We start from the raw sequence: 25,833 nt of genomic DNA, 5'->3' as shown, positions 1-25,833 counted from the left end.
TGAAGCCCATAAACACATGATAGGTTGAAAATATCATACGTCAAAAATGCATTTAATACACCTAGGCTAGCAAACATCATAGCTTAGCCTAGCTTATCTTACCAGAATCTTATATTAGCCTATAGTTGGGCAGAATCATCTGGCAACACAATACGCTATAGAGTATCATATCAGCTGTTGCCCTCATGGTTGCTTGGCTGACTGGGAAAATCACTGCTGCCTAGTATTGCTTATGGCTAGCCTGGGAAAAGATCAAAATTCAAAGTACTGTTTCTACTGAATGCATATTGCTTTTGCATCATTATAAAGTTGAAAAATGTAATTCAAACTATCCTAAATTGGGGACTATCTCTATATAAAATCCAGTTTCGGTCCTGAAATAGCTTAGAGTCTCAATAGGGAGACAAGACATCATTTAAACAATAACAATCAGAAAATACTAAAATGAATGGCTATTTTCAGATAGGCATATCCCATATATACCCTATATTTTATATCTGTTCCCCTTCATTACATCTTAACAAAAGAAAAAGGAGGGTGCTGTGGCAAAGACTGTCCTGAGATTTGATTATTTTACATCTCCCATTTAGCAGCTCTCCTGAAGATTGTTAACTCACAAACTCAACATGGTCATGGCCCAGCTGGTAAGCAGTTTTCTGCATACAAGTAGGTGGTACTTGTGAAGGACTCTGGACCCTCCCTGTCATGGGGGAACTACTTAACCTCCCAGTGACCAGAGGCTATGTAACACAGAGTTAGAGAACACCTGTCAGGGTCACTGTGCTCTTAAGTACCCTGAAGTGCAGAAAGAAGGCAGATGGGTGACCCAAAGTGTCTTTTGCTACCACTGAAATAGCAAGTACTTTTCTCAGGAACAGAGCAGTCATATCTATATAGAAGGTAGAAAACACAAGAAAACTTTAATTAGATTTGCACATTGAAAAATGTTTAGCATAATTAAATACCCTCTTCTTGGGACCACAGGTGACATACCTCTCTAAGGTTGGCTATTTCATGTGCATCATGGACAAGTGTGCTTTACCTCAGTGATTCAAAGGCAAAGACAGAGTCTTGGTTTACATGCCTGCTACAGGGAAAGGTCTCTGAACACTCACTATTATGTTCTTCAGTCACATCAGTTCTTCATATTTGGCTGAGGGTAGCAAGAAATGGAAACTGTAAGCTTCAGGGACCTGGACTGTTTGGATCACACTTGTGTGTATCAACTCCTGGCATAATGCTTGATTCAGGTGACATTTAAAAATACTAGGGAATAGCTGGGTGCAGTGGCTCATGCCTGTAATCCCAGTACTTTGGGATACCAGGGCAGGCTGATCACTTGAGATCAGACGTTCAAGACCAGCCTGGCCAACATGGTGAAACACTGTCTCTACTAAAAATACAAAAATTAGTGGGGCGTGGTGACGGGTGCCTGTAATCCCAGCTACTTGAGATACTGAGGCAGGAGAATCCCTTGAACCCAGGAGGTGGTGGTAATTCCAGCTACTTGAGAGGCTGAACCTAGGAGCCTGTAATCCCAGCTACTTGAGACGCTGAGACAGGAGAAGGGCTTGAACACAGTGAGCCAAGACCGTGCCACTGCCCTCCAGCCTGGGCGACAGAGCAAGACTCTGTCTAAATTAGGGAATGAATGAGGAAAGCACTCTGGTGACTGGATAATGTGCCGTTAAAAGGAGTCGGGGAGCTCAGGAGGAGGTTCCTGTTTGAGAAGAAAGAGAAATTCAGTTTGGGAGATGCTGGTAGGTCACTCTGGTAGAGATTTCCAGTAGATACTTAAAAGTACAGAACCAGGAAGCCGGAAGCAGTGGTTCACGCCTGTAATCCCAGCACTTTGGGAGGCCGAGGTGGATGGATCACAAGGTCAAGAGATCGAGACCATCCTGGCCAACAGGATGAAATCCCATCTCTACTAAAAATACAAAAATTAGCCGGGCATGTTGGCACACACTTGTAGTCCTAGCTACTTGGGAGGCTGAGGCAGGAGAATTGACTGAACCCAGGAGTGAGAGGTTGCAGTGAGCCGAGATTACACCGCTGCACTCCAGCCTGGTGACAGAGTGAGAATGTGTCTAAAAAAAAAAAAAAAAAAAAGTATAGAACCAGAGCTAGAGCAAGCTGTGGGGGTTGGAGACCTGAAGTTAGGAATGTTTGAGTGGAGGTCATAGTGAAGTTGAAGAATTAGCTAAAATTGTTTAGGGAGAAAGTAGGGCTGAGGATGGAATTCTTAGGTTGGTAGTCCGGGACTTACCATTAAAGCAATATTACAAAAAATAATGTTGTTATTGCTGTATTTTCAAAAACAATAAAGACCTAGCCGGGCACGGTGGCTCACGCCTGTAATCCCAGTACTTTGGGAGGCCAAGGTGGGCAGATCACGAGGTCAGGAGTTTGAGACTACCCTGGCCAACATGGTGAAACGTCATCTCTACTAAAACTACGAAAATTAGCCAGCTGTGGTGGTGTGTGCCTGTAATCCCAGTTACTTGGGAGGCTGAGGCATAAGAATTGCTTAAACCCTGGAGGCAGAGGTTGCAGTGAGCCGAGATCGCGCCACTGTACTCCAGCCTGAGTGACAGAGTGAGACGCCATCTAAAAAAAATAAAAATAAATAAAATAAATAAATAAAGACCTAATATAGCCAGTAGATAAGTACTTTGCCTGTGTTAATAACTGGCTGAGGCTGGGCGCAGTGGCTCATGCCTGTAATCGCAGCACTTTGGGAGACCGAGGTCGGCGGATCACCTGAAGTCAGGAGTTCAAGACCAGTCTGGCCAACATGGCAAAACCCCATCTCTACTGAAAATACAAAAATTAGCTGGGCATGGTGGTGCATGTCTGTAATCCCAGCTACTTGAGAGGCTGAGGCAGGAAAATCACTTGAACCCGGGAGGTGGAGGTTGCAGCGAGCCGAATTTGCACCACTGCACTCCAGCCTGGGCAACAAGAACAAACTCCATCTCCAAAAAAAAAAACTAGCTGAAGCTTTTAAAACCTCATAGTGATCCAGATACTTCGGTGGGTATTAAATTTACTTCTCCTTTATGGTCCAATTTATCTGACCCTTTTGTACATTGGGTAGTTATGCTTCATAGGATAGATCATTAACCTGTCATTAGTGTCCTTCCTAGGACACTGTGTGGCGTAAGGTAGGATGAGGAGCTGGCGTCTCTGGCCAGGGCTTGGACTATTCCTGATGACGTGGTAGCTGCCTAGCAGTTTACTGCCATATCAACTTGTAGAGCTGGAGGGATAGCATTTCTTTCTTTTGCCTTCCTTCTTTTTTTTTTTTTTGAGACAGTCTTATCCGTTGTCCAGGCTGGAGTGCAGGGGCGCAAGCTTGGCTCACAGAAACCTCCACTTCCCAGGTTCAAGCGATTCTCCTGCCTTGTGTCCTGAGTAGCTGGGATTATAGGCATGCCCCACCATGCCCAGCCAATTATTATTATTATTGTATTTTTAGTAAAGATAGGGTTTCTCTGTGTTGGCCAGGCTGGTCTCAAACTGCTGGCCTCAGGTAATCCACATGCCTTGGCCTCCCAAAGTGCTGGGATTACAGGCATGAGCCACCACGCCCGGCCTATATGCTCATTTTTCAACCATTACTCAGCACCTACTCCATGTCAGGCACTGTGCTCTGTCCTGGTGACAGCAGCATGTGGGACAAGCAAGGTCCTGCCATCAGGACAGACACTAAATAGGTGAGCCAGTGAAGTGTGCTGAGTCTTCGAAAGCCAAAGCTCAGGTTGCTGTGGGGACTGTGAATAGAAAATCACTTAACCAGCTGAGACACAGCTTCTCTGAAGAAATAATGTTTAAGTGGAGACCTAACAGATGTCCTAAGAAGTAGTTAACCTAGGGGAGTCAGAAAGGTTGTCCCAGGTAGAGCAAACAGCATGGACCGTAATTTCTGAGCAGAATTGAAAGGGTCAGGTATGGTAGCTTCTAGCCTGACAAATGCAGTCTTAGGGGAAAGATGAAGAAGGACCCCACCCACACTGGGGAGGTGCTTTGTGAGCCCCATCAAGGAATTTGGGCTTTATCCTACAGGCTCTTAAGGGTTGGGGGAGAAAATGATCAGGACTAGGAGAGAGACATCAGGATGTCCAGCTGATGGGATGGAGGGATGGACTGGCCATGGGCGCAAGAAGGCTTCAGTGCAGCCATAGTGGTTCCTTATGAACTGGTCAGGTTTGAGTCACTCTCATTTATTTGGGTCCATTATCACTTGCCTTCCCTTCACATTTGTCTGTTGGCATTTGACTCAATATGGCCTTTAAGGTTCTAGGTCATTGTGGTCCTGCAAGGCTCACTCAACACAATATACTTCTCTGGTAAGAGGGAGGAAACTTGACTACAAGGGACTAAGGTGATGGATAGGCCTGGGTCATGCCATGTGGAGGAGGTGTGATGGTTGGAGAGACAGTTCTATGTGAGAGCACACTCTTGGCAGATCATGATGTAGTGGAAGACAGAGCAGCAGCACATCTTCCTAACCCCAAGCATCAGGCAGAGCTATTATGATGCTTGTTTCCTTTCCTGAACCCTCAAACCAGATTCTGTTCCAAACTACTTAGGCTAGTGACATAAGCAATATCTTTATTACATTTTTAAGCATATCCCAAGAGGCTACTGAATTATGTTTGTATGGTTTTTTGTTTGTTTGTTTGTTTGTATGGTTTTGATGAGCTCAGTATATGTTTTAGTTTATTGACTGACTCTGCAGGAACTAGCTCTGAAATCTTTCATTCTTTCAGCAAATATTTATTGAGCACCAACTATGTATCAGACCTTGTTTTAGGCACTGGGGATATAGCAGTGAACAAAACAGACAAAAAATTCTGTCTTCAAGGAGCATACATTCTAGGAGGGATGATGGGGAGAGACAAACAATGGAAAAATAAACCTGTTTCTTTTTTTTTTGAGATGGAGGCTCACTCTGTCACCCAGGCTGGAGTGCAGTGGTATGATCTCGGCTCACTGCAACCTTCACCTCCCAGGTTCAACAGTTTCTCCTGTCTCTGCCTCCCAAGTTGCTGGGACTACAGGCACTCACCCCCACATCCAGCTAATTTGTATATTTTTAGTAGAGACGGGGTGTCACCATTTTGGTCAGGATGGTCTTGATCTCTTGACCTCGTGATCCGCCTCCCTTGGCCTCCCAGAGTGCTGGGATTACAGGCGTGAGCCACTGCGCCTGGCCAAATAAGCCTGTTTCTGAAAAGACAGCATTGAAGTAGAAACCTGAAGGAAAGAGAGAGAAAGCCAAGTGGATGTCTGCACAGTAGAGGACAGTGCAAGTGCAAAGACCCTGAGGCAGGATATACCTGACCTGTTTGGGGTACGGATACCAGAGAGCTACCATAACCAGAGCAGAGTGAGTGAAGGAAGATAGAGTAGAATATACGATCAGTAAGGTAAAAGGAGGAGTGGGGGTGCAAACAGATATCATGTAGGGCCTTATAGGTCAATGAAAGAACTTTGACTACAAGAGAGATGAGAAGTTTCACAAAGAACTTCGACTCCAAGAGAGATGGGAAGCCTTTGGAGGGTTTGGACAGAGGAGTGGATTGATCTGACTACATTTTAATTGAGTTACTCTCAGTGGTATGTTGAGAGTAGATGGGGGGCACGGGGCCAGGTAGGGTAGAAGCTGGGAGACCAGTTAGGCTGTTGCAATAATGTAGGAGAGAGGTAAGGGTTAATTGAACGGAGGTGGTAGTGAAAGCAGTTGTAGGAGGTGCTTGGATGCAGGGTATATTTTGAAGGTAGAGACTCAGCAAGATTTGTTATTGGATCAGATGTGAAGTGTGAGAGAAAAAGAAGAATCAAGAATAACTCCAAGGTTTTAACTTGAGTAGTTGAAAAATTTGTGTTACCAGTTTCTGAGATGAAGGCATTGTGGGAAGAGTATGTTTGGTGGGGAGAAACATCAGGAGTTTAGTCCTGGACATTTTAAGTTTGGGATGCCTATTAAACATCCAAGTAGAGGGCCCAACGCAGTGGTTCATGCCTGTAATCCCAGCACTTTTGGAGGCCAAGGCGGGCGGATCACAAGGTCAAGAGATAGAGACCATTCTGGCTAACATGATGAAACCCCATCTCTACTTAAAAATACAAAAAAATAGCTGGGCGTGGTGGTGGGCGCCTGTAATCCCAGCTACTCAGGAGGCCGAGGCAGGAGAATCGCTGGAAAACCAGGAGGTGGAGGTTGCTGTGAATCAAGATTGCGCCGCTGCATTCCAGCCTGGGCAACAGAGTGAGACTCTGTCTCAAAAAAAAAAAAAAAAAAAAAAAATCCAGGTACAGATGTCAGATAGGCAGTTGTTTGCACCTGTCTGGAGCTCAAGGGAGAGGACCTGGCTGGTAACTTTGGGGTCATCAGGAATACATAACATTTAAAAGCCATGGCACTGAATGAAACCACCAAGGGAGTGAGTATAGATAGAAAAGAGAAATAGACTAGAGACTGAGCCATGGTTACTACAGTCATCATCAGGAGAAATGAGCAGAAGGAACCGAGAAGTGGTCGGAGAGGTAAGAGGAAAATCAGAAGAAATTTGTGTTGTGGAAGTCAGGTGAAGAAGAGTGTTTCAAGGAACGTGGAATCTGCCATGTCAGATGCTGCTGATAGGTCAAAGTGGGAAGAAGGTAAGAATTGACCACTGGATTTAATTGTATTTGACAAAGATCAGATAACTGAAGCTTGGTTATTTGTACTGTGATTTACAACCAATAAAGTTTTCAGCCACGATGGCTGAACACAGAGCATGATGAGAGAGTTGCATGATTGCAGTTTGAAGTTCTGAACATGTTACTTTTCCCTCCTGCCTCTTTTGGACTCTTCATACTGAAGAAATGCTTTTGGGACTGGTACTGCTCTGGGGAAGAGGAGTGTCGCTAATCACAAATTGGGTTTTTAATGACATTGGGCTGTCGTGCGTTTACTACACTACCAGTGTCATTGTTTGGATTTTTTTTTCCATGGTGATAAAGACTTTATTCAGGACCATGGCAATGTATAGGTACCTCTGCAAAGAGTCTTGCAGTTGGGGAGAGAGAGTGAGCTCAACTCTGAATACAACACAGGAAGTGGGAATTGATAGTCAAGGAGCAGGGTAAGGGTCAGTGAATAGAAATTGACTCACAATATCAGTGTTTTTAATCATAATTCAGTCTCAGAGTGTGAAATTTTTCTCACATGAAACTCAGAGTGCATTATAAATCTTTCATTGGGCCGGGCACGGTGGCTCAAGCCTGTAATCCCAGCACTTTGGGAGGCCGAGGTGGGTGCATCACAAGGTCAAGAGATCGAGACCATCCTGGTCAACATGGTGAAATCCCGTCTCTGCTAATACAAAAAAAAAATTAGCTGGGCATGGTGGCGTGTGCCTGTAATCCCAGCTACTCAGGAGGCTGAGGCAGGAGAATTACCTGAACCCAGGAGGCGGAGGTTGTGGTGAGCCGAGATCGCGCCATTGCACTCCAGCCTGGGTAACAAGAGCGAAACTCCGTCTCAAAAATAAATAAATAAATAAATAAATAAAAATCTTTCATTGAACACTTTTAAAAATAAGGCTAACTTTGGAAGGCCAAGGCAGGCAGATCACTTGAGATTAGGAGTTTGAGACCAGCCCAGCCAACATGGTGAAACCCCACCTCTACTAAAAATACAGGCCTGGCAGGACCCTGTGGCTCAGCCTGTAATCCCAGCACTTTGGGAGGCCGAGGAGGGAGGATCACTTGAGCCCAGGAGTTTGAGGTTACAGTAAGCTATGATTGCCCTGCTGCACTCCGGCCTGAGCAACAGAGCAAGCCCCTGTCTCTACAAATAATAAATAAAAATAAAAATACGAGAAAAAAATTAGCCGGGCGTCATGGTGCACGCCTGTAATCCCAGGTACTCGGGAGGCTGAGGCAGGAGAATCACTTGAACCCAGGAAGCAGAGGTTGTGGTGAGCCAAGATTGCACCACTGCACTCCAGCCTGGGTGACAGAGTAAGACACTGTGTCAAAAAAATAAAAATTAAAAAAAAAAAACATAGGGCCAATTTGACTGGGCGAGGTGGCTCAAGTCTGTAATCCTAGCACTTTGGGAGGCTGAGACGGGCAGATCACTTGAGGACAGGAATTCAATACCAACCTTGAGACTAGCCTGGGTAATGTGGGGAAACCCTGTCTCTACCAAAAATACAAAAAAGTAGCCAGGTGTGGTGGCATGTGCCTGTGGTCCCAGCTACTTGGGGGCTGAGGTGGGAGGAATGATTGAACCCAGGAGGTGGAGGTTGCAGTGAGCTGAGATCATGCCACTGCACTCCAGCCTGTTGACAGAGTGAGACCCCATAATAAGGCTAATTTATATCCTGTTGAGTCTCTCATAGCACCATTCTTTTCCTTTATAACATTTAATCTCAAATTGTAATTACATATTTATGTGATTATTTGATTGTCTTATCTCTCCTCCTAGACTGCATACTCCATGCAAGCAGAAACTATCCGTTTGGCTTACTGAAGTATCCAGTGCTTTGCTGAGGCCTGGCGTATAGTCCATGCTTAATAAGTAATTATTAATCAACCTGCATAAATTACAGGTGTTATTTTATACACAAGCACCTAAAACGCCTAATCAGCTTAGCTAATGTCACAATCTTTTTTTTTTTTTTTTTTTTTGAGATAGGCTCTGTTGCCCAGGCTGGAGTGAAGTGGTTCAATCACAGCCCACTGCAGCCTTGACCTCCTGGGCTCAAGAGATCCTCCCACCTCAGTCTCCTCTCCTGAGTAGCTGGGACTACAGGTGTGTACCACCATGCCTGGCTAATTTTTGTATTTTTTGTAGAGAAGGAATTTTGCCATGTTGCCCAGGCTAGTCTCAAACTCCTGGGCTCAAATGATCCGCACTCCCCAGCCTCCCAAAGTGCTGGGATTATAGGTGTGAGCCACTGCTGTCAGCCCTTCAATTTGTTTTTAAGCTAGGTTGAGGATCTGTCTCACTTCATAACTAGGGCCCTGACCTCACCTCTGACTCCAGCGCTTTATTTTAGCATGTGTTATATTAGGATAAAATTACTGAAAAGAATTCACCCACAGAAAAATCAAATTCTCAAATAAGTCTTAATTGCATTTCATTTCAAGTAAATGGAATTCTACAGTATGGGTATTGACACTGGCCCTTTGGAATGTGTCTGAGGGGACAGAGGTGTGCAGCAAGTCTGTGGAGGTGCCTCTGAGGATGCGGTGCTCTGGAAGGTGTGGGGCTGGCTCTGGGGCTAGTCTCATGGTGAGTGGCCCTTGAGGCACAGTGGAGGCTGACACTAAGTGAGGGCGTGTACTCTTTCGGTGCCAAGTCTTATTGCCCAGCCTGTATAGCAACAACTACAAACTGATACGCACCATTGCTCTACGTATAGCCATTGTTAAATTTGCTTGCCAGAAGTGATACAGGAGAACTCCTTTTTGAACCCTCCCTTCGTCAGTCTGAGTTGTTCATGAGTAGTGAGGACTTTCTAACATGTGCAGCTCAGCCACCCACCCACCCAGTGTGACACTGCCCAGGGAAAAGTGCCATCTTCAAATATGCTCAGCAAGTGCTGGTACTGACCAGCCTACTGGGCCTTAGCTTGAAGTTACTGTCTCAGAAAACTTATTCTCTTGGCCCCGGCCTATACTGATGATGTCCCCAAAAGTGAGCTTACAGGGTTTTTTTGTTTGTTTTAAAGGAGATTTCTAATTCACACATATCCACTTAGTTTGATTACAGACCTGAATTTGCAAGGTGTGAACAGGTTGTTCTATGTCCTTGGGCGCAACTACTTAAGGTCATTAAAAATTAAAGTATAATTTATATACAATGAAAAACACAGATTTTAAAATTTTTTTTGTGAGACGGAGTCTTGTTCTGTCCCTAGGCTGGAGTGCAGTGGCACAATTTTGGCTCACTGCAACCTCTGCCTCCCAGGTTCAAGCACTTCTCCTGCCTCAGTCTCCCAAGTAGCTGGGACTACAGGCATGTACCACCACGCCTGGCTAATTTTTGTATTTTTCTTAGAGACGGGGTTTCACCATGTTGGCCAGGATTGTCTCAAACTCTTGACCTTGTGATCCACCCGCCTCAGCCTCCCAAAATGCTGAGATTACAGGTGTGAGCCACGGTGCCCAGCCAAAAACTCAGATCTTAAATATTCAATTTGATGAGTTTTGACAATTGTATCACCACGTAACCAAAGCACCACACAAGATACAGAACATTTCCATCACTCTAAAATGTGGCCTGTGCCCCTTTCTGGTCAATTCCCTCCACCTCAGCCACCACTGCCACTGCCACCTTCTGACTAGTTTCTCTATAAATAAGCCTGGCTTGTTCCTGAATTTCAAATAAATAGAATTCTACAGTATGGGTCTTTTGTGTGTGGGCTTGCTATCTTTCACTCTACATAATGTTTTGTTTTTTTTTTTTTGAGACGGAGTTTTGCTCTTGTTACCCAGGCTGGAGTGCAATGGCGCGATCTCGGCGCACCGCAACCTCCGCCTCCTGGGTTCAAGCAATTCTCCTGCCTTAGCCTCCCGAGTAGCTGAGACTACAGGCATGCGCCGCCATGCCCAGCTAATTTTCGTATTTTTAGTAGAGACGGGGTTTCACCATATTGACCAGGATGGTCTCGATCTCTTGACCTCGTGATACACCCGCCTCGACCTCCCAAAGTGCTGGGATTATAGGCGTGAGCCACCGGGCCCGGCCCTACATAATGTTTTTAAGATTCATACAGGCTTAAACAGCATCCTGAAAAAAAGAAATAAAAAAAAATTGAAGATTCATACAGGCCAGGAGAGGTGGCTCATTATAATCCCAGCACTTTGGAAGACTGAGGCAGGAGGCCACCGGTCGAGACCAGCCTGGGCAACATAGTGAGACTCCTGTCTCTACAAAAAATTAATAAAATTTTTAAAAAGAAAAAAATTCATTAATAGTTCATTTCTTTTTACTGTTTTACTATATTCCATTGTGTGACATCATAAGTTATCTGTTCTGTGAACATTTGTTTCCAGGTGTGGGGCCATTATAATAAGGCTGCTGTCAACATTTGTGTAATTTTTTTTGTGTGGACTTATGTTTTTATTTTCTTAAATAAATATCTGTAAGTGGAGTTGCTGTGTGATTGAGTTGATATATGATTAACTATAAGAAACTGTCAGTTTTCCAAAGTGGTTATACTATTTTAGACTCCCACCAAGATTGTATGAGAGTTCCATTTGCTACGTATCCTCTGCAAACTTTGGAATTGTCTATCTTCTCCCCTCCCCTACAGTATGGGTCTTTCGTGTGTGGGCCTGCCATCTTTCACTTTACATAATTTTTTTTTTTTTTTTTTTTTTTGAGATGGAGTCTCGCTCTGTAGCCCAGACTGGAGTGCACTGGCACATATCTCAGCTCACTGCAACCTCCGCCTCCTGGGTCCCAGTTCAAGCAATTCTCCTACTTCAGCCTCCCAAGTAGCTGGTATTACAGGCATGAGCCACCATGCCCAGTTAATTTTTGTATTTTTTTTTTTTTTTAAAGACAGGGTTTCACCATGTTGGTCAGGCTGGTCTTGAACTCCCGACCTGAGGTGATCCATCCGCCTTGGCCTCCAAAGTGCTTGGATTACAGGCGTGAGTAATTTTTGTATTTTTTAGTAGAGACGGGGTTTCAACATGTTGGCCAGTCTGGTCTTGAACTCCTGACCTTGTGATCTGCCCTCCTCAGCCTCCCAAAGTGCTGAGATTGCAGGTGTAAGTCGCCACGCCCAGCCTACATAATGTTTTTAAGATTCATATAGGCCAGAAGAGGTGGCTCACAGCATGAGCCACCGTGCGCAGCCTGGACAACTTTTTTAATTGAGTGGTTTATCTTTTTGTTGTTTTCATTGTAATCCCAACACTTTGGAAGACTGAGGCAGGAGGCCATCAGGTCGAGACCAGCCTGGGCAACATAATGAGACTCCTATCTCTACAAAAAATTAATAAAAAATTTTGAAAGAAAAAATAAAATTAATAATTAAAAAATTAATAAAAATTTTAAAAAGAAAATCCCTCCCCTCGGTCTTGGCTCACCTCCCCTCAATCTCAGCTTGCCTCCCTTCCCCTCCATCTCCCCTCCCCTCTGCTCCCCTCCCCTCCCCTCAATCTCCCCTTTCCTCCCCTCCCCTTTCCTCGATCTCAGCTCGCCTCTCTGGTTCCCCTGATTCTCCTGCCTTAGCCTCCTGAGTAGCTGGGATTACAGGCTCGCGCCACCACGCCTGGGTACTTTTGTATTTTTAGTAGAGATAGGGTTTCACCATGTTGGTCAGGTTAGTCTCAAACTTCTGACCTCAGGTGATCCACCCACCTCGGCCTTCTAAAGTGTTGGGATTACAGGCATGAGCCACCGCACCCGGCCAGTTGTCAGTCTTTCATATAGTAGCCATTCTAGTGGGTATCTCAATGTGCTTTTAATTTGTATGTCCCTAATGACATGGAACACCTTTTCCTGTGCTTCTTGATCATCACTGTGTCTTTGATGAAGTAACTGTTTAAGTGTTTGGACAATTTTTTTTTTTTTTTGAGACAATCTCGATTTGTCACCAGGCTTGAGTGCAGTCGTAGGATTTCAGCTCACTGCAACCTTTGCCTCCCAGGTTCAAGCAATTCTCCTGCCGCAGCCTCCCAAGCAGCTGGGACTACAGGCACATGCCATCATGCCCAGCTAATTTTTGTATTTTTAGTAGAGGTGGGGTTTCACCGTGTTGGCCAGGATGGTCTTGAACTCCTGACCTCAGGTGATCCACCTGGCTTGGCCTCCCAGAGTGCTGAGATTACAGGCGTGAGCCACCATGCCCAGCCTGGACAACTTTTTTAATTGAGTGGTTCATCTTTTTATTGTTGATTTGTAGGGGTTCTGCAGACAATTCCTTTGTTACATATATGTTTAGCTTATATTTTCTCCCAACCCGTGGCTTGCCTTTTCATTTTTTTAATGATGTCTTTTAATGAGCAGAAATTCTTTTAAATTTTGAAATCCAGTTTATCAGTGAGTTAGTGCTTTTTGTGTCCTGTCCAAGAAATCTGTTCTCCATGATTTCAAAAAATTCTCTGATGTATTTTCTTAGAAACTTTATGGTTCTGGCTTCTACATTTAGGTCTTTGATCTGTCTTGAATTAATTTTTGCATATGCAGTGAGAGACAGAGGTTAAGGTTAATTGCTTGCCATTATGGATATCCAATTGTTCGAACACCATTTCTTTTCTTTCTTTTTTTTTTTTTTGTGGGGGGACAGAGTCTTGCTCTGTCATCAGGCTGGAGCACGGTGGCGCAGTCTCAGCTCACTGCAACCTCCGCCTCCCGGGTTTAAGCGATTCTTCCGCCTCAGCCTCCCAGCTAATTTTTTGTATTTTTAGTAGAGACGGGATTTCACCATGTTGGCCAGGATGGTCCCAATCTCTTGACCTCGTGATCCACCTACCTCGGCCTCCCAAAATTCTGAGATTACAGGCCTGAGCCACCGCCGCCCGGCCCGAACACCATTTCTTTTTCTTTTTAAATATTTTTAAAAGAAAATTAAAAGAAAAAAAATTGTTTGGCTCTCTTGGCCCCAGGATTCGGCGAGTGCTGCTGCCGGGTGGGCGGGGGGGCTGTAGCACTCGGAGGATGGGCCCACCATCCCTGAGGGGGCGGAGAGATGGCCCATTTCTTAAGAAGAATTTCTTAAGAAGAATTTCTTAAGAAGAATTTTCTGGCTGGGCACGGTGGCTCACGCCTGTAATCCCAGCACTTTGGGAGGCCGAGGTGGGTGGATAACGAGGTCAGGAGTTCAAGACCAGCCTGGCCAACGTGGTGAAATCTCATCTCTACTAAAAATACAAAAATTAGGCCGGGCGCGGTGGCTCACGCCTGTAATCCCAGCACTTTGGGAGGCCGAGGCGGGTGGATCACGAGGTCAAGAGATCGAGACTATCCCGGTCAACATGGTGAAACCCCGTCTCTACTAAAAATACAAAAAATTAGCTGGGCACGGTGGCGCGTGCCTGTAATCCCGGCTACTCAGGAGGCTGAGGCAGGAGAATTGCCTGAACCCAGGAGGCGGAGGTTGCAGTGAGCCGAGATCGCGCCATTGCACTCCAGTCTGGGTAACAAGAGCGAAACTCCGTCCCAAAAAAAAAAAAAAAATACAAAAATTAGTTGGGTGTGGTGGTTTGTGTCTGTAATCCCAGCTACTTGGGAGGCTGAGGCAGGAGAATTGCTTGAACCTGGAAGGCGGAAGTTGCAGTTAGCCGATATCGCATCACTGCACTCCAGCCTGGGTGACAGAGCAAGACTCCATCTGGGAAAAAAAAAAAAAAAAAAGTGTGTTCACAAGGAAAACTCTTAAAAGCACTTTTTTTTTTTTTTTTTTTTTTAAAGACAGAGTCTTGCTCTGTTGCTCAGCCTGGAATGCAGTGGCGTGATTTCAGCTCACTGCAGCCTCCACCTCTTGGGTTCAAGTGATTCTCGTGCCTCAGCCTCCTGAGTAGCTGAGACCACAGGCATCTGCCACATACCCAGCTAATTTTTGTATTTTTAGTAGAGACGGGGTTTCACCATGTTGGCCAGGCTGGTCTTGAACTCCTGACCTCTAGTGATCCGCCCACCTTGGCCTCCCAAAGTGCTGGGATCACAGGCATGAGCCACTGTGCCTAGACTATTAGAGGTACATTTTTTAAAAGCTCGGATGGAACCACCCAGGCTCCATTTATCTATAAATTTCTGAAGAGCTTTCTGCTGCTAATAGGCTTAAGGAGACAAGTAATGACACTTGAAAAAACCTGTAGGTAGGCTGGTCACGGTGGCTCATGCTTGTGATTCAGCACTTTGGGAGGCCAAGGTGGGTGGATCACTTGAGGCCAGAAGTTCGAGACCAGCCTGGCCAACATGACTTAACCCCGTCTACTGAAAATACAAAAATTAGCTGGGCGTGGTAGCACACACCTGTAATCCCAGCTACTTGGGAGGCTGAGGCACAGGAATTGCTTGAACTGGGAAGACAAAGGTTGCAGTGAGCTGAGATTATGCCACCACACTGCAGCCTGTGTAACAGAGCAGGATTCTGTCTTAAAAAAAAGAAAAGAAAAGAAAAAACCTGCAGGCAATCAGAAGTATTATTGAAGATATACTGAGAAGTATTTAGGATGAATAATGGATACCATGGCAGGGAAAACAGCTATTCAACTCCTATAGTTCTCTTTCATCAAAGACCCAGCTGGAAAGACCAGGTGCAGAGAAGGTAGAAAACCCAGTGCCCAATGGGTTTGTTTCTTTTGTTCAATTTGAATTACATCCCACAGGTCTCAGAAAAGTACCAGCTGACCATGATATAGTCCATAACTACTGTTTTTTTTGTTGTTTGTTTTTTTGGTTTTTTGGTTTTTTTTGAGAGAGTCTCGCTCTATCACCAGGCTGGAGTGCAGTGGCGCGATCCCGGCTCACTCAAGCAGGTCTCCTGCCTCAGCCTCCCGAGTAGCTGGGACTACAGGCACGCACCACTACACCCAACTAATTGTTTGTATTTTTAGTAGAGACAGGGTTTCACCATGTTTGCCAGGATGGTCTTGATCTCTTGACCTCATGATCCGCCCGCCTCAGCCTCCCAAAATGCTGGGATTACGGTCGTGAGCCACCTCGCTGGGCCCATAAACTACTGTTAATAAGCGTTGAGGCATTTTGGAGTAGAGGCAGGTGCCAGATGATGAGAGATACACAACATCAGCGATGTTTGAGCCTGATGCTGGTGATTCCTCAGAACAGTGCAAGAACATCTCATCAAACAAATGATCCCTGAGCACCTGGAAAGAGAACTAGTGAATACTGTAAGGTGTGTGGGTTTATAAAGGACATCATAATCTAACATTTATTAAGGTCTAACTCTGTTGGGTGCCTATACACATCTGGTTGTTGGCCCTGTGGAAATCATGATCAATTCTGACTGTGTGTGCACTTGGTAACAATGTGTTTTTTTTTGTTGTTGTTCTTTGTTTTTTGAAAGTCTTGCTTGCTCAGTCACCCAGGCTGGAGTGCAGTGGCGCGATCTCGGCTCATTGCAACCTCCACCTCCCGGGTTCAAGCAATTCTCCTGCCTCAGCCTCCCGAGTAGCTGGGATACAGGCACACACCACCATGCCCAGCTAATTTTTTGTATTTTTAGTAGAAACGGGGTTTCACTGTCTTAGCCAGGATGGTCTTGATCTTCTGACCTCATGATCTGCCCACCTCAGCCTCCCAAAGTGCTGGGATTACAGGCTTGAACCACCGTGCCCAGCCACAATTTGTTTTTTTTAGTATGCTTGCTGGATTATTAGTAACCTTGAGGGAAGTGCCAGATATAAATATCATTTATTTAGATGTGAACTATGGGGTTTTTTTGTAGCCTCTCATCCCATTGGGCAAAAAGAGAAATGAGAGCTAGTATAGTTCTGTGAAATTGTAATTACTGTACTTGAAATCACTAATCCAAAAAACGATGGCAGCCTCAGTTTCCTCATCTATGAAATGAGGATAATAATAATGACACCTGCCCCTGGAAGTTACAATTGTTAAATAAGATGATACCTGTAAAGCATGGGGCACATAATGTTTACTCAAAAAGAGATGTTGTTATGCTGATCTGATTTTCAACTGACACAGAGCTGGTAGGGACAGTGAGTAAATATCCAAAATGATCTCAACTGGTAAACAGTCACCCAAATTAAACTTAATGAAATTTATTAGCGTGGAAATTTAAAGTACTGAACTTGGGGTCAAAAAACTAATTTGTACACCCAAGTTCATAGCAGCATTATTGACATAGTAAAATGTAGAAGCAGCTCAAGCATTCACTGACAGATAAGTGGATAAGCAAAATGTGGTATATACACACGATGGAATATTATTCAGCTATAAAAGAAAGGAAAATCTGACACATGCTGCAACATGGATGAACCTTGAGGACATTACGCTGAGTGAAATCAGCCAGACACAGAATCACGAGTACTGTATGATTCCACTTATGTGAGGTACCTAGAGTAGTCAGATTCACAGACAGGAAGTAGAATGATGGTTGCCAGGGACTGGGCAGAGGGGGAAATGGAGAGTTATGTCATCTCCTCCAGGAAGTCTTTTCCTGTCTGTACACTGCCTGTAGCCCCTGTAGTTAATGGTGCTCTTCTCTGCACCAGAGACAAGTTTCTGTTGCTCTGCCTGTCATACCATATGACAGATTTGCTCAAGTGCCTGTCTGATCTATGGAGTTCTTTGAGGGCACAGGTAATGCTTGATTCATCTTTTCAGTGTCAAAATCTGCAAGAAATTGTGTTTTATCCTCAAGTCACCCCCCGGTGGTAATTCTAGACAGAAAGGGGCAGAGATGATAGTTCTTGTCAGTTGAGATTTCCTCCTTTAAAGGACATTTCCAGACATTCTGTCAAACTATACCTTCCATATTTATCTCATTTGACACACCTCTTTGCAAGGAGTGCTGGGAAATACAGGTTTGTTTTTGTTTTGTTTTGTTTTGTTTTGTTTTGTTTTGTTTTGTTTTGAGACCGTTTCACTCTTGTTGCCCAGGCTGGAGTACAATGGCATGATCTTGGCTCACTGCAACCTCCACCTCCCGAGTTCAAGTGATTCTCCTGCCTCAGCCTCCCGAGTAGCTGGGATACAGGCATGTGCCGCCATGGCCGGCTAATTTTGTATTTTTACTAGAGATGAGGTTTCTCCATGTTGGTCAGACTGGTCTTGAATTCCTGACCTCAGGTGATCCACCCACCTCAGCCTCCCAAAGTGCTGGGATTACAGGCATGAGCCACCCGCATCCTGCTGGGAAATACATGTTTTAACTCTGCACTTTACAACCCCAACATTATAAAGACTGTTGACAGGAAAGAAAGCTTCTTAGGCACTTTCTGCTGAGGGTCTGACCCCTATACAAACTGCCTTCTGAGTGAGTGACCTCTAAAGTTATGCCCTGACTCCAGAATTCCCAAGATCTGATTTCTCACACAGAGTGAGGTAGAGTGATCCTTCTTTTACTATAATTCTGGCTACTGGCTGGGCATGATGACTTACTCCTGTAAGAGAGTACTCCCAGCACTTTGAGAGTTCAAGGCGGGTGGATCACTTGAGGTCAGGTATTCAATACTAGCCCGGCCAACATGATGAAACCCCATCTCTACTAAAAATACAAAAATTACCCAGGCATGGTGGTGCATGCCTATAATCCCATCTACTTGGGAGGTTGAGGCAGGAGAATTGCTTGAACCCAGGAGGCAGAGGTTGTAGGGAGCTGAGATCGCGCCACTGTGCTCCAGACTCGACGCCAGAGTGAGACTACATCTCAAGGAAAAAAACAATCCTGGCTACTTTCATGATGATACTCTGTCACTTGCCGTTCCTGGGCCTTGTAAAAGAGTGTAGAGCAGGGTCAGCAAATCTTTTCTCTAAAGGGCCAAATTGTAATTTTTTTTTTTTTTTTTTTGAGACAGAGTCGCTCTGTTGCTTAGGCTGGAGTGCAGTGAAATCATCTCTGCTCAGTGCAACCTCTGCCTCTCAGGTTCAAGTGATTCTCATGCCTCCACCTCCTGAGTAGCTGGAATCACAGGCACACACCCCGAAGCCTGGCTAATTTGAATATTTTTAGTAGAGCCAATGTTTCACCATGTTGGTCTTGAACTCCTGGCCTCAAGCAATCTGCCTGCCTCGGCCTTACAAAATGCTGGGATTACAGATGTGAGCTACCACACCGGCCTCCAAATTTTACATATTTTAAGCTGTATGGGCCATATGGCTTCTGTTGTACCTACTCTACTGTTGTGGTACAAAGCAACTGTAAATAAAGGAGTAGGTAAACAAATGGGTATGACTGTGTTCCGTCATACCTATAAAACTATTTACAAAAACAGTCATCAGATTGGATTTCTTCCACCCCTATGATAGGCAGTGGATCATGGCCTCTAGTTTGGCAGAAGCTGGGATGTACACACTAGATACACAGAAGGTAAGATGAGATTTAGCCAGTCTGGGAAAGAACAATTCACAAAGCTCAGCTTCCACACCAAAGTCTCAGCAGTCAGGCCTTTTGGGTTCCATGTTTCTCTTAAGGACACTGCAGTTTCTCAGTCACTGAGACTTAGAACTTCAGTGTCAGGTTTTTTGTTTGTTTGTTTGTTTGTTTTAGTGTGTGGGGGGTCACATTTATTGCAGTATAATTTACAGAACAGTAAAGTTTACCCTTTTTGTATCAGTTTTGATAGATGCTGTCATATAACTGCCACCCTAGACAAGATACAGAACAGTTTCATCACCCTGCAAAAATTCCCTTGTGCCTCTTTGTTGTCTACCCATGGTCCCAGTTCCAACCCTTGGCAATCACTGATCTACTCTCTGTCCCTATAGTTTTGCTTTTCCATTATGGCATTTAAATGGAATCACACAGCATGGAGCCTTTGAGTTAGGGCATCTTTCAGTTAGTAGAATGCATTTGAGATTTGTTCATTGTGGCATACATCCATAGTATGTTCCTTTTTATTGCTGAGTAGTATCCATTGGATCCATTGGCATTGATAACTGTTAATCTGTTCATCAATTGATGGATATTTGTGTTGATGACAAGATGTGGCAATTATGAATAAAGCCCCTGTATAGACATTCACATACAGGTTTTTGTGTGAACGTAAGTTTTCGTTTCTCTTGGTAAGTACTAAATCTAGAAGTAGGATTGCTAGGTTGTGTGATACATATCTGGTTAACTTGATAAGATGGCAAACTTTTCCAAACTGGCTGTATTATTTTACATTTTCACCAATAATGAATCTTTGCTTCCTACCCTTGCCAGTAATTGATATCAGGTTTTCTGAATTTCAGACATTGTAATGTGTTTGGTTGTATTGAATGTTTTAATTTGTATTTCCTTCTTTCTTTTTTCTTTTTGAGATAGTGTCTTGCTGTGTCGCCCAGGCTGGAGTTGGTGCAATCTCAGCTCACTACAACCTCCACCTCTCGGGTTCAAGCGATTCTTCTGCCTCAGCCTCCTGAGTAGTTGGGATTATAGGCGTGCACCACCGTGCCTGGCTAATTTTTGTATTTTTTTTTTTTTAAGTAGAGATGGGGTTTCACCATGTTAGCCAGGCTGGTCTCGAACTCCTGACCTCAGGCAATCTGACTGCCTTGGCCTACCAAAGTGCTGGGATTACAGGCATGAGCCACTGTGCCCGGTCTTAATTTGTATTTCTAATTAATGCAGTCTAGGGACTATTGATATGGTGAGTTATAGTAATTTATTTTTTATTTTTTTGAGACAGAGTCATCCTCTGTCGCCCAGGCTGAAGTATAGTGGTGCAATCACAGCTCACTGCAACCTCCACCTCCCCGGCTCAAGTGTTCCTTCCACCTCAGCCTCCTGAGTAAATGAAACCACAGGTGTGTGCCACTGCACCTGGTTTTTTTTGTTTGTTTGTTTTTGTAGAGACAGGGTTTCACCATGTTCACTAGGCTGGTCTTGAACTCCTGGTCTCAAGTAATCCACCTGCCTTGGCCTCCCAAAATGCTGGGATTATAGGTGAGTCACCACACCTGGCCCTTTTTTTTTTTTTAATTTAATTTAATTTAATTATTTTATTTTATTTTTTAATGAAAGAAAGAAAGAGAAAGAAAAAGGGGGAGAGAGAACAGGATTCTTGCTCTATTGCCCGGACTGGAATGCAATCTAAAAATAGGTATTAAAAACCTCTTTTATGCCGATAATTGTGCTTAACAACGGAGACAGGAAGGAATAAGGGAAGAAAATAACAAACAGCCAACCAATATTTCATTTAAGTCTATGAAATGTTATGCAAATGCTGAAGAGTGATTTACTTCTAATTATGTAGTCACTTTCAAAATAGGTGTAATATGATACTGAGAAAAATGTATGTTCTGTGGACCTGGGGTGGAGAATTCTATAAATATTCACTAAGTTTACTTATTCCGGGTCTGAGTTCAAATCATAGATGTCCCTATTAATTTTCTATGTCATTGATCAGTCGAATATTAACAATGTGGTATCAAAATCTCTCGCTATTATTGTGCGGGAGTCCAGGTCTCTTTATAAGTCATTAAGAACTTGTCTTATGTATCTGGGTGCTCCTGTTTTGGGTGCATATATATTTATAATCATTAACTCCTGTTGTCTCATTGATCCTTTTACCATTATGTAATGTCCTTCTTTGTTTCTTTTAGCCTTTGTTACTATAAAAGTCTATTTTGTGAGAGACGAAAGTTACAACTCCTGTTTTTTTGTTTGTTTTTTTTTGCTCTCCATTTAATTGGTGAATCTTCCTCCATCCCTTTGTTTTGAGTCTTTGTATGTCATTGCTTGTGAAATAGATCTGGATACAGCGTATCAATGGGTTTTGACTTTTTATTCAATTTACCTGTTGGTGTCTTTGATTGGGGCATTTAATTCATTTAAATTTAGAATTAATATTAACATTTGTGAGTTCAATATTGTCATTTAATGCTAGCTGGCTATTTTGCCCATTAGTTGATGTAGATGCTTCATTATAGAGATACTCTTTATGTTTTGGTAAGTTTTTGGGATGACTGATACTGGTTGTTCCTTTCTGTTTGTAGTGCTTCTTTCAGAAGCTCTTGTAATGCAGGCCTGGTGGTGATGAAATCTCTGAGTGCTTGCTTGTTCGCGAAAAATTTTATTTTTCCTTCGCTTATGAGGCTTAGTTGACTAGGCAGGATATGAGATTCTGGGTTGAAAATTCTTTTCTTTGAGGATATTGAATATTGACCCCCACTCTCTTCTAGTTTGTAGGGTTTCTGATGAGAGGTCTGCTGTAAGTCTGATAGGCTTCCCTTTATGGGTAACGTGACCTTTCTCTCTAGCTGCCTTTAGAATTTTCTCCTTTATTTCAACCCTAGTGAATCTAGCAATTATGTGTCTTGGAGTTGTTCTACTTGAGGAATATCTTTGTGGTGTTCTCTGGATTAGCTGGAGTTGAGTATTGTCCTGCCTTACTAGATTAGGAAAGTTTTCCTGAATAATATCCTGAAGAATATTTTCCAACTTGGATTCATTCTCTTCATGACATTCAGGTATACCTATCAATCGTAAATTAGGTCTTTTCACATAGTCCCATATTTCTTGGAGACTTTGCTCATTCCTTTTACTCTTTCTTCTCTAATCTTGTCTTCTCGTTTCATTTCATTAAGTTGGTCTTCGACCTCTGATATCCTTTCTTCTGCTTGATCAATTCGACTGTTAAAACCTGTGCATACTTCGTGAAGTTCTTGTATTGTGTTCTTCAGTTCCATTAATTCACTTATATTCCTAAGTTGTCTGTTCTCGTTAGCATTTCATCAATCCTTTTTTCAAGGTTCTTAGTTTCTTTACATTGGGCTAGAACATGTTCTTTTAGCTCACTGAAGTTCCGTATTATCCACTTTCTGAATCCTAAATCTGTTAATGGAACACACTCGTTCTCCATCAGGCGTTGTTCTCTTGTTGATGAGGAACTGTGATCCCTTGTAGAAGGAGAGGCATTCTGATCTTGGGTATTCTCAGCCTTTTTACGCTGATTTCTTCCCATCATTGTGAGTTCACATCCACCTATCATCTTTGTAATTGCCTACTTTCAAATTAGGTCTCTGAGTAGACGTCCAACTTGTTGATTCCCAGCGCCGAAATCTGAGGAGCCCACTGTGCCGGCCAAAACAGCGGCATTAAGATTCGTGGTGCTTTTCTGCCCGGGAATCTCCAGTCTGGCCTCCCTCTTGAGTCCCTCTTTCAATCAGGTAAATGGGCGACTCTGCCATCCCGGGCACCAAACGTTGACCGAAAGGGGACCCAGTCCCGTTTACTCTGCACTGAGAACCACTGCACCGGGGCGCCGGCAAAACCGCCACGCCGGCCACAAGAGTTGCCCTGGTGACCTGTGGGGCTCCTCCGCTGGGAATCTTCTGGTCCATGGGCAACAAAAATTCGTCTGAAAGTGTGGCGTCCTCTCATTCTGTGTGCTCTCCCTAGGAGCTACAATCCTGAGCTGCTAGTAATCAGCCATCTTGGATCTCTCTCTCTCTTTTTTTTTTTTAAGTTAAACATTCTGCTATCCAGGCTGGGTGCAGCGACTTGCTCCTGTTATCCCAGCACTTTGGGAAGCTGAAGCAGGTGGATCACTTGAGGCCAGGAATTCAAGACCAGCCTGGCCAACATGGCAAAACCCCTTCTCTACAAAATAAACAAAAATTAGCCAGGCCTGGTGGCACATACCTGTGGTTCCAACTACTGAGGTGGCTGAGGCACAAGAATTGCCTGAACCCAGGAGGCGGAGGTTGCAGTGAGCCAAGATAGTGCTACTGCATTACAGCCTGGGTGACAGAGCAAGACTCTGTCTCAAAACAGACAAAAAAAACCCCACATTCTCCTATCCAATAGTAATTAATTTTAGAATGTTAAGCCAGCCTTGCATTCTTGGGATTAAACTACTCTTGGTCATGGTGTATTGGTTTTGTTTTATTTTTATTCATTTATTTATGTATTTTTTTAAGTGATGGAATCTTGCTGTGTTGCCCAGGCTGGAGTGCCAGTGACATGATCTCTGCTCGCTGCAGCCTCTGTCTCCTGGGTTTCACTGATTCTCCTGCCTCAGCCTCCTGGGTAGCTGGGATTACAGGCACACGCCATCATGCCCAGCTAATTTTTGTATTTTTAGTAGAGACAGGATTTCACCATGTTGACCAGGCTGGTCTCGAACTCCTGATCTCAGGTAATCTACCCACCTCAGCCTCTCAGAGTGGTAGGATTACAGGCGGGAGCCACTGCACCTGACTGGTGTATTGTCTTTTAACACATTGCTAGATTTAATTTGATATATTTTGTTAAGGATTTTTAACTGTGCCTAAGTTTATAAGAGGTGTTGGTCTATAGTTTAGTGGGTTTTTTTTTTTTTAAATTTGGCTCTCTCACCCCCCGATAGTCCCAAATTCTAGTAATAACTGTGTGGTCCATTTCATTCCCTCCATTAGACCCTCCTTATGTCTTACTTGATATCCTAACTGGTTCTCTGTGTCTAGTGTCTTCTAAACTCTATCCTACCTACATCTTTCTGGCAAATTAAAAAAAATGAATTCAGGCCGGCACACAGTGGCTCACACCTGTAATCCCAACACTGGGAGGCCAAGGCAGGTGGATCACAAGGGCAGGAGTTCGAGAGCAGCCTGGCCAATATGGTAAAACCTATCTCTACTAAAAATACAAAAATTAGCCGGGTATGGTGGCACGCACCTGTAGTCCCAGCTACTCTGGAGGCTGAGGCAGGAGAATCGCTTGAACCTGGAAGGCAGAGGTTGCAGTGAGCCGAAATCATGCCACTGCACTCCAGCCTGGGTGAACAGAGCAAGCCTCCATCTCAAAAAAAAAAAGAAGAGAGAAAAAAAAATTCAGTGATTCTTACTGCTTACCTACATTAGTCAAGGTCCAGGCAGGAAACTGTCAGTGTACTCAAAGGGTTAATTAAAAAGCCTTTAATGAAGGGATTATTCACAATAGTGTGAGTAGTAAAGGAAACATACAAGGGATGGTGGAGTACCCAGGGACTGGCAAGGTAGTGTCACCACCCCAGGTGCAATGAGGGAGTGAGGATGTGTCACTGGAACCCAGCAAAAGCAATGGTCATGGGAGAGGGGTCCTCGAAAGGAGCTGTGATGTTAAGGAGCACAGTTCCTGCCAGAACCACATCCTGGAGGGAAAGAAGGCAGAGAATAAACACCTTGACCTTTCTTCCTGCTTGCCAATCTCTTCTTCCTGGTGCTTTCCCATGGCTGGACTCAGATGAAAGCTAGAGGCTGGGCGCAGTGGCTCACACCTGTAATCCCATCACTTTGGGAGGCCAAGGCAGACGGATCACCTGAGGTCAGGAGTTCATGACCAGCCTGGTCAACATGGTGAAACCCTGTCTTTAAAAAAAAAAAATACAAAGAGCTGGGCGCGGTGGCTCAAGCCTGTAATCCCAGCACTTTGGGAGGCCGAGGCAGGTGGATCATGAGGTCAAGAGATCGAGACCATCCTGGTCAACATGGTGAAACCCCGTCTCTACTAAAATACAAAAAATTAGCTGGGCATGGTGGTGTGTGCCTGTAATCCCAGCTACTCGGGAGGCTGAGACAGGAGAATTGCCTGAACCCAGGAGGAGGAGGTTGCGGTGAGCTGAGATCGCGCCATTGCACTCCAGCCTGGGTAACAAGAGCGAAACTCCATCTCAAAAAAAAAAAAAACGAGGTCTGGGTGCGGTGGCTCACGCCTGTAATCTCAACATTTTGGGAGGCCGAGGCAGGTGGATCACCTGAGGTCAGGAGTTCAAGACCAGCCTGGCCAACATGGTGAAACCCCATCTTAAAAAAATAAAATAAAAATCTTAAAAAAAAAAAAAAGAGCCAGAGGACCTGAAGCCCAGGCCTTTAGAGACTGACCTTCTGACTCTGGAAACAAAAAGCAGGGCACACAGGATCAGTTAGGGAAGGAAGGGGAGACCAAGAATACCTAGCACACCCACCTGTCAAAGTTTAAACTCCTGAGATTAACACTTCACGTCACCAGCTCTGGCTCCTACTCACCTTTCTGACTTGTCACCCCTGAAATTAGGACTTTTCATCTTTTTATGTCCCACAGCGTCCCTGTTAGCTCCTCAGGAAAAGTGAGACACATGAATGAATTAGTATTGGTTTTGAACAGTGGATCAAAGGCGAACAGTCACCACCAGGGTGGATAATAGAAGGAACTTCCCTGGCTCACATTCATCACTAAGGTTGCA

General features: G+C 44.2%; 1 protein-coding gene across 3 annotated transcripts in view; it reads left to right on the top strand.

Annotated features, from left to right (window-relative positions):
- The window catches only part of GFOD2 (Gfo/Idh/MocA-like oxidoreductase domain containing 2), a 52,285-nt gene that overhangs the window by 9,853 nt on the left and 16,599 nt on the right, over positions 1 to 25,833 (top strand). For 2 of the 3 annotated variants that reach the window (XM_064383192.1, XM_012468189.2), the window contains exon 1: positions 20,114 to 20,594. The exons of the other annotated variant lie outside the window; for it this stretch is intronic. The gene's annotated coding sequence lies outside the window, so the exon portion shown is untranslated. Of the gene's footprint in view, positions 1 to 20,113; positions 20,595 to 25,833 lie in introns of those variants that run through there. 3 annotated transcript variants of the gene reach the window in all.

This window comes from Aotus nancymaae, unplaced genomic scaffold (assembly GCF_030222135.1).
Source record: "Aotus nancymaae isolate 86718 unplaced genomic scaffold, 86718_ANA_hifiasm-v0.15.2.pri h1tg000030l, whole genome shotgun sequence".
Lineage (NCBI taxonomy): Eukaryota > Metazoa > Chordata > Mammalia > Primates > Aotidae > Aotus > Aotus nancymaae.
This window is presented reverse-complemented; position numbering and strand designations above follow the sequence as displayed.